At 44.9% G+C, this 15,143-nt stretch overlaps 1 protein-coding gene across 1 annotated transcript in view; it reads left to right on the top strand.

Moving 5' to 3' along the window:
* The first annotated feature begins 13,875 nt into the window (after positions 1-13,875).
* The window catches only part of RHOBTB2 (Rho related BTB domain containing 2), a 43,328-nt gene continuing 42,060 nt past the window's right edge, over positions 13,876-15,143 (top strand). The window contains exon 1 of the mRNA XM_026681175.2: positions 13,876-13,988. The gene's annotated coding sequence lies outside the window, so the exon portion shown is untranslated. The remainder of the gene's footprint in view (positions 13,989-15,143) is intronic.

The following is a 15,143-nucleotide window of genomic DNA, read 5'->3' on the forward strand; positions in this document are numbered from 1 at the left end:
CTCAATTGGGCCTCTGTAAAAAGTGGCTAGGACAGAAGGAGAAATATGTGCTCTCCTCATCCAATGCAGGAAATGCAGGCGCTGGTTTGCACACTTCCCTAAGGATGACGTATGACAAGACCAGTTCAGATTGTTACTTATCTGCACCCCAGATACTTAGTATTGTTGACCACTTCTAGAGCTGCATCCTTGATACTGAGTGGAGTATGACTACACTGGCTCTCTTTTAAAAATCTACAATGACCTCCTTTGTTTTATTAATATTTCAAACCAGGCTATTTTTATTGCACCAAGCCCAGTAAGGCTGCGAAGTGTGGGAAAGACCTGGGTTTCTAGAACAGTCTTTCTCGGGTATCTAATCTGATCTTGAGAGATTATCTAAAGAAATCTCATGCTCAACTTGCACCCAGCAAAAATTAAGGTGGAGTTACTGTCCTTTCTCACTCTTATCCCTCCCACAGACTCAAGAATGTCCATGGGAACGGCCCAAGGACTGGCACAACTTTAATAGTCTTGGTGAATGACTTCAATGGAGAACTTGTTGGTCTTTCTGGACAACTTGGAGTTTTTGTTTTTTCACCTGTTGTTATCCCCGCCAGCCGGAATAGCAGCTCATTTTCTGCAGCTTTGTTCTGTCTGTAGGTCAGAGGAAGCAACTGGTTCTTCTGGAAATGATTTGTGGAGATCTATGTACCAGATTCCTCATTGGTACCCAAGTTGTCTCTTTGTTAAGTTTATATAGCTGCCCATCTCACACAAAGCTACTCTGGGTAGTAGCGTCCAGTAAAACCAGAGATTAAAATATGCAATAAAACCAGTTGAAACAATAAGCAGGGTGAAAAACAAAATAAATCGAGTTCACAAGAGTAGAGGATTACTCTATATCAGTGATCCCCAACCTTTTTATGCCGCGCCCGGTACCGCATCAGCTGGGCGCCGTGGCCGGTACGCATCAGCTGGTGCCGCCATCTTTTTGATGAAAAAGTGCTTCCGGTGACCTCACCGGAAGCACTTTTTCATCAAAAAGATGGCGGCGCAGCGCTTCGTGAGCTTTTCCGGTAGAAATGGCTTTCTACCCGGAAAAGCTCATCGAGCATGCCGCCATCTTTTGATGAAAAAGTGCTTCTGGTGAGCTTTCTACCCGGAAAAGCTCACCGGAAGCACTTTTTCATCAAAAAGATGGCGGCGCCAGCAAACCAGCGGCCCTGTAGGACTTGTTCCACGGACCGTACCGTCCGCGGACCGTGATTGGGGACCCCTGCTCTATATAACACAGATAGTCCTTGATGGACGAGCACAGTTGAAGCTAAAATTCTATCCACCACATCACGTAAGTTTCCAGGCTGAGTATTATCAGCACACTGATGATACTTCACCTCATGGTAACAAATGGTCTCCCCCAGTGGTTTCATGTAGATGAGCACACAGATTAACAGAGTTGGAAGGGACCTTGTAGGTCATCTAGTCCAACCCCTTGCCCAAGCAGGAGACCTTACACCATTTCTGACTGATGGCTGTCCAGTTTCTTCTTGAAAACTTCCAGTGATGAAGCTCCCACAACTTCTGAAGGCAACTTCTGTTCCTCTCTTTCTTTTCCTCTCTCTCCCTCTCTGCCCCTTTCTCCCCTCTAACTCCCTCCCCCTCCCTCCTCCCCTCCCCCTTTCCCATTACCTCTCCCCCTTTCCCTCCCTCTCTCCCTTTCTCTCCCTCTTGCCCCTTTCCTCTCCCTCTCCTTCTCCTATTATCTCTCTCTCACTCTCTCACTTTCTTTTCCTCTCTCTCCCTCTCTGCCCCTTTCCCCTTCTAATTTCCTCCCCTTCCCCTCCCCCTTTCCCATTACCTCTTCCTCTTTCCCTCCCTTTCTCTCCTCTCTCTCCCATTACCCCTCTTTGCCCCTTTCCTCTCCCTCCCCATTTCCCATTACCTCTCTCTCACTCTCTCACTTTCTTTTCCTCTCTCTCCCTCTCTGCCCCTGTCCCCCTCTAATTCCCTCCCTCCCTCCTCCTCCCCTCTCCCTCTCCCATTACCTCTCCCTCTCTCCCTCTCTCTCCCTCTTCGCCCCTTTCCTCTCCCTCCCCATCTGGGAGTTGAAGTCCTCCAGGCTTAAAGTTGCCAAGGTTGGAGACCTCTGGAATGAATCATTAATACTCTCCTGTTTCTACCATTATTGCTACATGGAGTCCTTCACTTTCATATGGATGCTCAGTGACCATTCAAAGTTAGGACGGACCTCCCCAGAGCTATTCATGACCTGGATTTGAAGTTCAGACACACACCAACATTCCCCCCCCCAAAGGTCACATTTTGGACACTGGGCCACCGAGCCATGTCCATGTTCATTAGCTGCATTCCACCGTCAATGAAAACCAGTTTACTTCTGGTTAGCTTGTAAAAAATATGCCCACTGCAAACAATGAATCCACTTAATGAGAAAGGTAGAAAATCAAGCATGGTCATGTTGTGACTCTCTTAATGACTGTCATGTCTTACTACTGTAATTCCAGGCTCAATTATGGTTGTAAGCAGGGGTGGGATTCAGCTGGTTCCGGCTGGTTCCGGCGAACTGGATGTTAAATTTACATCTGGTTCGCCAAAACAGTATTTGAACTGACCAGCTGGCCCTACCCACCCTACCCCTCCCCTCCCAGGAATCTCCACGTGGCCCATTTTGGATACAGGTAAGTGCAGAGTCTTCACAGAGGCTCTGGGAGGGGGGAAATGGCCCTCCCAGACGTTTTGGTAGCCAATGCCCACCCTAGCCACGCCCACCCAGTTGTTCTGGGGTCCTGGGATTTCCTTCAGGATCTTCTGACAAGTAAAGTCAATGGGGAAGCCAGGTTCACTTAACAACCGCGTGACCAAATAAACAACTACAGGGATCCACTTAACAACGATGGCAGGAAAGGTTGTAAAATGGTTTAAAAGCTCACATAACCACCGTCTCGCTTAGCAAGAGAAATTTTGGGCTAAATTGTAATCGTAAATCAAGAACTACCTGTATTATGTTGTAATGTTCCTACTTGAAAAGTGCCTGGATGATTAAAATATTGTCTCTTGGTTCATTCCAAGCCAGAAATAAGGCACACCAGAAAAACAATTGGAGAGTTTACATTTATCCATCCAAAGTTATCCAATTGCTTGGTCAGCCATGCTCATTTCTCTTGGTTTCACCTTTTTATAGGGTTCTGAAGTTTAGAAATCTAGCCAAACATTACCAATAGAATTGAAATGCACTAGCTTATTATAAATTATGCTCTCCTTATCTTACAGTAAATGCAGTCATCTCCCTATTTATGGCTGAAAAAGAGTCTCTTTATCTAGAACTAAAGCAGAAATGTTTAAAACGGCCATAATGAACCATGACGGCGCAGTGGTTAAAATGTAGTATTGCAGGCTAATTCTGCTACCGGAAATTTGGCAGTTCGAATCTCACCAGGCTTAAGGTTAACTCAGCCTTCCATCCAGAGGTGGTATTCAGCCAGTTCTGACAGGTTCTAGAGAATCGGTAGCAGAAATTTTGAGTAGTTCAGAGAACCGGCAAATCCCACCTCTGACTGGCCCCACCCTCAACTATTCTCTGCCTCCTGAGTCCCAGCTGATCGGCTGGGTCTTCTTTGGTTGCCCTGCACAGGAGAACGGAGCTGGAAAGCAGGTTTGTTGGGTGGGGAGGGAATGGGGATTTTGCAGTATCCTTCCCCTGCCACAATCACCAAGCCACGCCCACCAAGCCATGCCTACAGAACTGGTAATAAAATTTTTTGAATCCCACCACTGCTTCCATCCTTCTGCGGTCGATAAAATGAGGAGCCAGATTATTGGGGGCAATATGCTAACTTTGTAAATTGTTCAGAAAGCGCTGTAAAAGCACTGTGAAGTGGTATAAGTCTAAGTGCTATAGTTCCGTTGCTATTTCATCCAGCCATGTGTGCATAAGATACATGTCTTCCTTTATATAGGTATGCATGGATTTTGTTATGTGGCGTCCCTATTGTTCCTCATAGACAAATCAGTTTTTAGACAATGGCATTACTTCTGCTTACTTACCACTGCCTATGCGATCTTTAGACCTATTCCAACCAAAAGAAACTTGGAATCACATAAACAGAGGAAGAATAAAAACAGCCTGCTACTGAAATCCTGAAGTAAAGCAATCAATAATGAAACCACCCAGGGTTCCATCAGAAAATTAAAACGATGAAAGAGGCAGTCTAAACCTGGCATAGTTGTACTCTATTGTTAGGGATAAATCTTCGCCCGCTACAAAATTGTGTTTCTATTTTTTACATCTCAAGCCAGGGGACAGTAATTGCTTCTCTCTGATGGAATATTTGTGCAAGCAGGCCAAAACCTAACCCTAGCTGACTTTGCCATCTGGATCTCAGCAAATAAACATTCCTCTTGTTTATGGAGTCTTGGCCATCCAGGTCATGGTGCTCTCAGAGGTGCTTTTTCAAAAGGCAACTGGACTTCCTTTGTATTTTTTTTTTTTTTCCCTGGGAGACGTTTCGCTTCTCATACGAGAAGCTTCATCGGTTCTGGCAGGATGGTGGAGAGAAATGGAAGGATACATTCTGATAGGATGGGGAGGCAGGAATGGAAGGATCATATTTCTTTGCAGTCATCTGGCCATTAGCACTCTCCCTGAGAGTGTTCTGACCTGGGCTTCCCCCAAAAGCACTAAGCAGACTCTTTATCCCGGCAAAACCCCTTTTATTAAACGAAGGTGAATTTCTTGCATTCACTTTCAGCCAAAGGCCTGGCAAACAGCCTTTCAAGGGTGTCATTAGGAGCACAGACCTTATCTACCTTGGAGAGCTGCCAAGTAAATATTACCAAACGCGGTGCTGACAAGGAAGGACTCCGCACAGAGTCCCCGAGGTGCACAGACAGATCTTCACACTTCTGCAATGAACAAACGAATTGTTTCCCGCAAAAGCCCCCTCCCCTTTGGCTCCTCTTTTAATCCCCATTCACCATCCACCTGTGGCTTTACTCCCACATTGACACTTAGTTCGTAATGGTTCTTTTCTTTTGGCAGCTTTGTGCATGTGCAGGCTCCAGCTGCTCCTCCGCCTCACTTCTGTCTGACTCTGAAGGCAGCTGATAACTGCCAGACTGCCCTGGCTCCACCTCTGCCTCTGAGGCAGAGCCCTTGTCTGAGTCTTCCTCAGCCTCCAGGATAGGCCCCGGTTCCTCCCCAACTTCCTCAATGTCCGACTCTGCTGCCAGCTCCTCTAGCCGCCAGCGGGCCACAACAGAGAGCTCTCGAAGCCAGTTAGGGGTTTATCTGCACCCTCAGGGTCACCTGAATCATGGGGCGATTGTTTCTGGAACCTTCTTGGAGCTGCTGAAAGGACTATGTTATAGACAGGAGAGATATGGTGCCTTATCCCTCCCCCTCTGTTGAGGGAGGGATGCTTGATTTTTAGCATAGATGGCTTCTTTTGCCTCTTTTTCAAACCAACGGTTCTCTCTATATACACTCTGTAGTGTACAGGTAGTCCTCGACTTACAACAGTTCACTTACTGACCGCTCAAAGTTGCAACGGCCCAGAGAAAAAGTGACTTATTTTTCACACTTATGACCCTTGAAGCATCCCCACGGTCACGTGATTTATATTTGGAGGGAGGAGTATGGGAGGCAAGTCAAAAAGAGAAGAAGTGGAATTTCCAAGAGGATGAGAGACGATGGATAGGAAAGATTTTTATTAAAAAAACAACAATTGGCTGTATTAAAAATTAGAATAGATGAAAAACTTAGAAATAGGGGGAATATTGTTATATATATATTTTACTTAACATGTCTAAAGTGAATGTTAGGGGATAGGATCAGATTTTGAAAGAAGATTTTTGCTCAATAATTATGCTATTCCTATGAGAAGAATGTAGCAAATATTGAACAATTGAAAAAGGAAGGATTATGTGTTAATACTGATATGTTTAATAACATTAGATTATGTAAGTTTGATTAATGTGGTAATTTTAATCTGTATCAATAATATTTTTGTACCAAAACAAATGATACTCAGATCCTACACTGTCCATGAAATGATATTGATATTTATTTATTTATTTATTTTCGGAGGTTTGACAACTGACTCACATTTATGACAGTTGCAGCGTCCCAGGGTCACATGATCCTCTTTTGCGACCTTCTGACAAGCTGAGTCAACAGGGAAACCAGATTGGCTTATCCACCACGTTCCTCATTTAACTAATGTGGTGATTCACTCCACAAATGAGGCAAGAAAAGTCACCAACGGGAGGAAAGCTCACTTAACAAATGTCTCACTTAGCAACATAAATTCGGGGCTCCATTGGGCTCATGCATCAAGGGCTACCTGTGTTCTTGTAACTTGTCACTCAAGTTCAGTGAGAGGTGCAGATAGCGGTAGCACTTAGACATATATACCGCTTCAATCTGGGTCCTCATTTTACCCACCTCAGAAGGTGGGAAGACTGAGTCAACCTTGAGCCAGTCAGGATCAAACTCCTGGCAGTGGGTAGAGTTTTCCTGCAATAGCAATAGCATTTAGACTTATATACTGCTTCACAGTGCTTTGCAGCCCTCTCAAGGCAGATTACCAAGTCAGCCTGTTGCCCCCAACAATCTGGATCCTCATTTTACCCACCTTGGAAGGATGAAAAGCTGAGTCAACCTTGAGCTAGTCAGGATCGAACATCTGGCCTTGGGCAGAGTCATCCTGCAATATTGCATTCTAACCACTGCACCACCATGGCAAGGAAGGGAGGGAAGGAAGGAAGGAAGGAAGGAAGGAAGGAAGGAAGGGCAATAGCCCTTAGACTTATACACCACTTCACAGTGCTTAACCATTGCACCAACATGGCTTCTTTCTTTCTTTCTTTCTTTCTTTCTTTCTTTCTTTCTTTCTTTCTTTCTTTCTTTCTTTCTTTCTTTCTTTCTTTCTTTCTTCTTTCTTTCTTTCTTTCTTTCTTTTTTCCTTCCTTCCTTCCTTCTCCTTGTTTTCCTTCCTTCCTTCCTTAGCAATAGCACTTAGACTTGTATACCACTTCACAGTTCTTTACAGCCCTCTCTAAGTAGTTTTACAGAGTCTGCATAGTGCCCCCAACAATCTGGCTCCTCATTTTACCAACCAAAGATGCTGCAGACCCAGCAATGCTTAAAGGAACAAATTAGCCAACACCTGCTTCTGGCAGAAAGCCAACGGCAAGAGGCACCTAGGAGAGCGAGGCGTCTCTCTCTGCACAGGGCACTCTTGATCTGGGTTTGCTCCCGGCCCTTTCAATCCAGCCGTCTTGAGGATTGTTTCCCACTGCATGCCGACATACCGATCATTCATTAGCGCTTGCTTTCAACACGATGCATGAGTCATCCCCCTCCTTCCATAACCTGGCCTTTGGCTAGCTCTTTGGGTTCCCACTGAATCACTACCAGCTCTTCCATGTTCCTAGTCACTTGGAGGAATAGTTAGCTTTTAGTTCCCACTGAGTCACGGTCACCTTTCCTTGGCTGTTTCCCCATCTTTCCCAGGGCGTAATTACATACCTTTGCATCCTGAGCACCTGTCTGCCTGAATACAAAACAAATCAGGACCAGACCCAGGCAGGGTGTGCATTTACAATCCTCTGGTTTATTGTGGAGGTGGAGCGTGACTGGAGGATACAACAGGGGGGGAGTGGAGAGGGGAAAAAAGACAAGACACAACAAGATAAGATGAGGCAAAACAAGGCATCACAAGCCCACCAGCTTATGGCTCTTTTATTTATTAAAAAAAAAAATGTAGGAATTTGCCAAATTGCTAGAGAACTAATCAGGCACCGCCATTGGCCTTTCTCTGTCAATTAGGCCAGTTGTAAAGGGACGCGGTGACTCAGTGGCTAAAACGCTGAGCTTGTCGATCAGAAAGGTTGGCAGTTTGGTGGTTCAAATCCTAAGGCATGTAATGGAGTGAGCTCCCGTGACTTGTCTGAGCTTCTGCCAACCTAGCAGTTCGAAAGCATGTAAAAAATGCAAGTAGAAAAATAGGGACCCCTTGGGTGGGAAGGGAACAGCGTTCTGTGCGCCTTTGGTGTTTAGTCCTGTTGGCCACATGACCACGGAGACATCATTGGACAGCGCTGGCACTTCTTTGGCTTTGTAACGGAGATGAGCACCGTCTTCTAGAGCCGGAAATGACTAGCACATAATGTGTAAAGGGAACCTTTACCTTTAAAGAATGAGTATGTTAGAAAGGAACCAGGGGTTGGAGAACAACACTCACTCCCCACCTGCCTTTATTTCTGAGGCTACTAACTTCTACCATCCACTTATTTGGCAGAGTGGGAGAATTTGCTGCAGTGAACCCGCCATGGCCAACTTGCCAAAGGACAATTCACTGCCTCCAACTCGCTGCAGCCGCGGCCAATTCTCCATGGCCAACTTGACCCAGCTGACTCTCTGCAGCCAACTTCCACAAGACAACTTGCTGCGGGACAACTTAACACGAGATAACTACAGTATAATATTATAAATAGCAATATTAATATATCTATTACTAATAATATTGAAAGAGGAACAGATCTAGAGTGCAGTTATCTCATATTAAGTTGCCCCATGTTGAGTTGTCCTAAACCGAGGGTGTCAAAACTCAAGGCCCAGGGGCTGAATCTGGTCCACGGGGTACTTAGATCTGGCCCATGGGGCTGCCTTGGAAAGGCAAAAGATGGCCCCGCAGCAGTGGTGGGATTCAACATTTTTTGCTAGCGGTTCTGTGGACGTGGCTTGGTGGGCGTGGCAGGGGAAGGATACTGTAAAATCCCATTTCCTCTCCACCCCACTAACCTGCTTTCCAGCTCCGTTCTCCTGCGCAGGGCAACCAAAGAAGACCCAGCCGATCATCTGGGACTCGGGAGGCAGAGAATGGATGGGGGCGGCACCTGTCAGAAGTGGGATTTGCTGGTTCTCCAAACTACTCAAAATTTCCACTACCGGTTCTCCAGAACTGGTCAGAACCTGCTAAATACCCCCTCTGTCCCGCAGTGCTTCTGCCAGCGAAAATGGAGCTCCGTTTTCACTGGCAAAGGGTTGCAGGAGGGTGTGGCAGCCAAAAATGAAGCTTGGGAGGCCATTTTCGCTGGCAGAGTGCTCAGGCCATCACAGGCGCCCCGCCCCCCCAGCATGAGTGACATTGAGCAGGCCATGCCCCCTGGCCACACCCCCTCCCCCCTCCCCCGAGGTCAAACACAGCCCTGATGTGGCCTTCAATGGAATCAAGTTTGACGCCGCCGTTCCAGACTCTTCATTTGGTGCCTCAAGGCAATATGGAACCAAATACATGCTAAAGATGGGCCACCTGAAATAAAACGTTGGGCAGAAGGAGCAAATTCGACCTATTGGACTAAGATGTAGCTCGGTGTTACCTGTATTGCTTACCTGGTGAAGTTTTGCACTATGTTACTGTCAGTTTCTTAGCTAGGCAAGGGCTAAATCAGGCTTTTTCCAAATTCCACAGCCCGAGTCATTGACTGAGATGGGCGGCTGTAGAAATGGAATTGTGATGACCCAGGGTGGGATACAAAGCGAACACAGTCACAGAAAACAGGTGAAGCCCCTTTTATTCCTTCACTTTGTTTCCAAGCTCTGAATATCTTTGACGGAAGACAAAAAAAACAACAAACTCCGGCACAGTTACACAAAGAAGGAAAAAAGCAACACAAACCAAGCAAGATAAGGGCTGGAGGATGTCCACAGATAACACACACTGGGAAGGATGCCAAACTCGGAAAGGAACTATAAACTGGAGATATTTACACGCTTTGTTTCCAGCGTTTGCCAGTACGCAGGTCCAAACTCTTATTCACTTCTCATAAGCCACAGCCCATGAAGAGGATCAAGGCCCTCTCCTGCTGAGGAGACAACGTCTCTCCCTGATCCTCTCCTCCCTGCGTGCCCTGGGATGGATAGGGGATGGGCCTGGGTCCCCCTCTGACTGGTCAGCCGGCCTCTGTCCTTCCCCAGCCTCCTCCACAACCTCCGGAGCCACACTTCCACTCCCTGTTGGCTGTTCCTTCTCTCCCTCGGAGTCAGTCTCCATCAGGGGCATGACAGGAATAAATGAACAAAGAACTAATTACTCTTTCCCTGTTTTGTGTGGCAGTTCCCCTGGTTACTGATTTGGAAGAGTAATTCAAGATGCTTCCAGGCACCACTTGTGGTCTGCACCACAATTCCCCAGCACACAAATTCTCCTCTGATATTTCAACAGTGTGACGCTAAATCACAACTAAAGTACTATCTTGGCCTCTGCTGTTCCCTGCCTGTGTCACAGCTACAGAGTCACTAGGGTCACACGAATAACAGAATAACAGAGTTGGAAGGGACCTTGGAGGTCTTCTAGTCCAACCACCTGTGCAGGCAGGAAGCCCTATTCCATTTCAGACAAATGGTTGTCCAATCTCTTCTTAAAATCACATCTACCCGACCCATCAGAGCGTGGAGGGAGGGAATGCTGTGGGTCCCACCCTTGAGGGAGATACACCTGGTGGGATCCAGAAGAAGGGCCTTCTCTGTGGTGGCTCCCTCTCTCTGGAACATCATTCCTCCAGAGATTAGAAGGGCCCCCACTCTAGCACTCTTCCGAAAGGCGCTGAAGACCTGGCTCTGCCAGCGGGCCTGGGGAACCCAGAGAGGGATGGAGCCCATCAAATGGCTCATGTGATCTACTGTCATTGAGGTGGGTGAGTGGGAGTTGGGTTTTTTTTCTCCCAAATTTTGTTCTGTTGTACTTTACTAATTTATTTGATTCTTTTTTTGTTAGTTTTTACTGTTTTTTTTATTTTTATTCTTTTAAATATGGTTTTACATTGTGTAAGCCTCCTCGAGTCACCATGGGCGAATAGGCGGCAAGATAAATGAACTAAATAAATGAAATAAATAAATAAAAACCTCCAGTGTCAGAGCATTTGCAACTTCTGGAGGCAAGTCGTTCCACTGATTAAATGTTCTCACTGTCAGAAAATTTCTCCTTATTTCCAGGTTGAATCTCTCCTTGATCAGTTTCCATCCATTATTCCTTGTCTGGCCTTTGGGTGCTTTAGAAAATAGATTGACCCCTTCCTCCTCTCTGTGGCAGCCCCTCAAATATTGGAAGACTGCTATCCTATCTCCCCTGGTCCTTCTTTTCCTTAAACTAGACATGTCTTCTGTCCATCCATGGTTTGCCCAGATGTCTTTCTTTCTTTCTTTTTTCTTTCCTTCCTTCCTTCTTTCTTTCCTTTCTTTCTCTCATCTTTCCTTTCTTTCTCTCATCTTTCTTTCTTTCTTTCTTTCTCTCTCTCTCTCTTTCTTTCTTTCTTTCTTTCTTTCTTTCTTTCTTTCTTTCTTTCTTTCTTTCTTTCTTTTGCTTTGGAAAATAGCTTGACCCACTCCTCTCTGTGGCAGCCCTCAAATATTGGAAGACTGCTATCCTATCTCCCCTGGTCCTTCTTTTCCTTAAACTAGACATGTCTTCTGTCCATCCATGGTTTGCCCAGATGTCTTTCTTTCTTTCTTTTTCTTTCCTTCCTTCCTTCTTTCTTTCCTTTCTTTCTCTCATCTTTCCTTTCTATCTCTCATCTTTCTTTCTTTCTTTCTTTCTTTCTTTCTTTCTCTCTCTCTCTCTCTCTCCTCTTTCTTTCTTTCTTTCTTTCTTTCTTTCTTTCTTTCTTTCTTTTGCTTTGGAAAATAGCTTGACCCACTCCTCTCTGTGGCAGCCCCTCAAATATTGGAAGACTGCTATCCTATCTCCCTGGTCCTTCTTTTCCTTAAACTAGACATGTCTTCTGTCCATCCATGGTTTGCCCAGATGTCTTTCTGTCTTTTTTTTTTCTTTCCTTCCTTCCTTCTTTCTTTCCTTTCTTTCTCTCATCTTTCCTTTCTTTCTCTCATCTTTCTTTCTTTCTTTCTTTCTCTTTCTTTCTTTCTTTCTTTCTTTCTTTCTTTCTTTCTTTCTTTCTTTCTTTCTTTCTTTCTTTCTTTCTTTCTTTCTTTCTTTCTTTCTTTCTTTTGCTTTGGAAAATAGCTTGACCCACTCCTCTCTGTGGCAGCCCTCAAATATTGGAAGACTGCTATCTTATCTCCCCTGGTCCTTCTTTTCCTTAAACTAGACATGTCTTCTGTCCATCCATGGTTTGCCCAGATGTCTTTCTTTCTTTCTTTCTTTTTCTTTCCTTCCTTCCTTCTTTCTTTCCTTTCTTTCTCTCATCTTTCCTTTCTTTCTCTCATCTATCTTTCTTTCTTTCTTTCTTTCTTTCTTTCTTTCTTTCTTTCTTTCTTCTTTCTTTCTTTTGCTTTGGAGAATAGCTTGACCCACTCCTCTCTGTGGCAGCCCCTCAAATATTGGAAAACTGCTGTCTCCCCGGTCCTTCTCTTCCCTAGACCAGCCAGGCCCAGTTCCTGCAACCGTTCTTCATATGTTTTATCCTCCAGTCCCCTAATCACCCTGGTTGCTCTTCTCGGCACTCTTTCTGGAGTCTCAACATCTTTTTTACATCATGGTGACCAAAACTCAATACCATATTCCAAGGGTGGAATTCCAAAAATAGTCCTCACCTTACAATCACAATGGGGACCAGAATTTTCATTGCTATGCACGGCAGTTGTTAAGTGAGTCACACTTGATTTTATGACCTTTTTTCCCCCATGGTTGTTAAGCAAATCTGGCTCCCCTCCCCTTGATTGCTTATCGGTCACAGCTGGGAAGGTCACAAATGGCAATCAAATGACTCCAGGATGCTGCAACCATTGTAAATTCATGTGTTGTCAAATCCGCCAATTTTGATTGTGTGACTATGGAGATGCTGTGATAATCATAAGTGCGAGGACTGGTTGCAAGTCCCTTTTTTTCAGCGCTGTTGTAAATTTGAACGGTTGCAAAACAAAGGGTTATAATTCAAGGACTCCCTGTAAACCTTTGTGCTAAGAAAGGGTAAAAATTCCTACACCGAGTGGAAGGAAACATTGTATATTAAAAATTGTGCGTGTGATATACGTGAGAACATTTCCCAGGTATCTCAGATAAAGACGTGGACAAATGCAAAATATGGGGAGCATTGCATCATTATTATTATTATTATTATTATTATTATTATTATTATTATTATTATTATTTGCATCTTTCCTTTGAGACCAAGAACACCTTGACAATCGTTGCCTATTGAAGCTTCGAGCGCATGTCGGCGAGCTCCAGAAAGAAATGCTTTAATGCAGTGGTGGGATTCAAAAATATTCACTACTGGTTCTGTGAGCGTGCCTTAGCGGGCATGGTATGGTTTGGCTTAGTGGGCGTGGCTTAGTGGGCGTGGCAGGGGAAGGATACTGCAAAATCCGCTCCTCTCCCCACCCCACTAACCTGCTTTTCAGTTCCGTTCTCCCATGCAGGGCAACCAAAGAAGACCCAGCCGATCAGCTGGGACTCAATGGGAGGCGGAGAATAGATGGGGGCGGGGCCAGTCAGAGGTGGTATTTGCCGGTTCTCCGAACTACTCAAAATTTCCACTACCGGTTCTCCAGAACCGGTCAGAACCTGCTGAATACCCACCTCTACTTTAAGGGAAACAGAAATGCCTGGGAAGCTGCATTCAGACATTACACCTAACAAAAGGGAACGTAGTGTCTCTTGCGTTTCTGCCTAATCTTGAATCCTGCCTGCCGTCATCTATTCAGACAGCCGGGCAGGTTGTAAACACATGTGTATTCCTATTAGTGGAAAATTCCTTTCTATTGAGCTTAAGCCACAACTGTGGTTGAACAGGTTTTAGTTCCCAGCCACTTTTTTTTTTTTCCCTTCCTGTCTCCTGGGAAAGAAAAAAAATTCTCAGCCCTATGGCATCTGCTCAGATCACATGGGTAAGTAGAGTACTTATAAATTACGCTAACCTGCTCACACCAGTTATAACTTCCAAGATCATCCAGGAGCTTCCGACTCACCGAGGCAGATCCAGAAGAGATCCAGAAGGCATTCTCTGTGCCTCGGAGCCCTGCCGTACAGGTAACCCCTGTGGCTTTTGCAGCAAATCCCCCCTGGGGATTTTTCTCCTGGTTGAAAACAGAAATTGCCAGAATTATAGTTACTATTGGCGTGCTTTTGTGTGTGTGTGTGTGTGTGTGTGTGTGTGTGTGTGTGTGGTGAACATTGCGGTGCACAATTTGAACTAACGTCCAGCTCGAATTCTGGAAACGGATTTGGAATAGCTGCATTGCAATATTGGAGAGGAGCCGTTGTCGTACTGATGGGAGCTGTAGTCGGATGCATCTGGAAGACCTGAGCCTATGAGAGACCATTTTAAATTGGGGATGTTTCCCAACAGATGCTAATCCTCACAAAGAAGATGGCATATATTTATTTTGTCCCTGTGATTGCTTGGATCATTTCTGTTGGAAAGTTTCAGGAATTGGTTTTCAGCTTCAGCTGGAAGCTGGACCAAAGGATTCATCACTCATTCTATCATTGTCTTCCTGAACTTAATAATTTGTTCCAGTTTATCCTTACTATGTTCTCTAATTGTCCAGAAACAAGGTAGTTAATTTTCCCCCCCATACAGGTAATCCACGACCAGAATTGGGGCTGGAATTTCTGTTGATAAGCAAATCCATTGCACCTGGTTTTATGACCTTTTTGGCTGCAATTGTTAAGCAAATCACTGCAGTCCTTAAGTGAATCATGTGTTCATTAAGTGAATCCAGTTTCCTCCCCCCCATTGACTTTCCTTATTGGCTAGGAAGGTCCTAAATGCTGATCATGTGACTCCACATGTCAGGTGTAAAGCACCTGAATTATGACCATGTGACCATGGGAATGCTGCAATGGTCATAAGCCCGAGGACTGGTTATAACTCACTTCCTTCAGTGTCATTGTAACTTTGAAGAGTCACTAAAGAAATGGTTTGTAAGTCTACGACTATCTGTATGGTTAAAAACCAGGCACCAATATAGGCACCTAACATCAAATTAATAACCTATTGTCATTTTTGGACAATAGGCCATTAATTTTGACAATGGGATCACTATTCTATTCTGTTCTTATTTATTCATTCATTCATTTTTCACTTTTCTGCAACCCAAAGACTCTTGTCAGAATATACAACTGTTACTAGTAGTCCATATTTCATATTATATGTAAACATTATTGCTTACAACATTTTAT

This window comes from Notechis scutatus, chromosome 7 (assembly GCF_049901735.1).
Source record: "Notechis scutatus isolate UNSWTSFEM ecotype Mainland chromosome 7, rNotScu1.2, whole genome shotgun sequence".
Classification (NCBI taxonomy): domain Eukaryota; kingdom Metazoa; phylum Chordata; class Lepidosauria; order Squamata; family Elapidae; genus Notechis; species Notechis scutatus.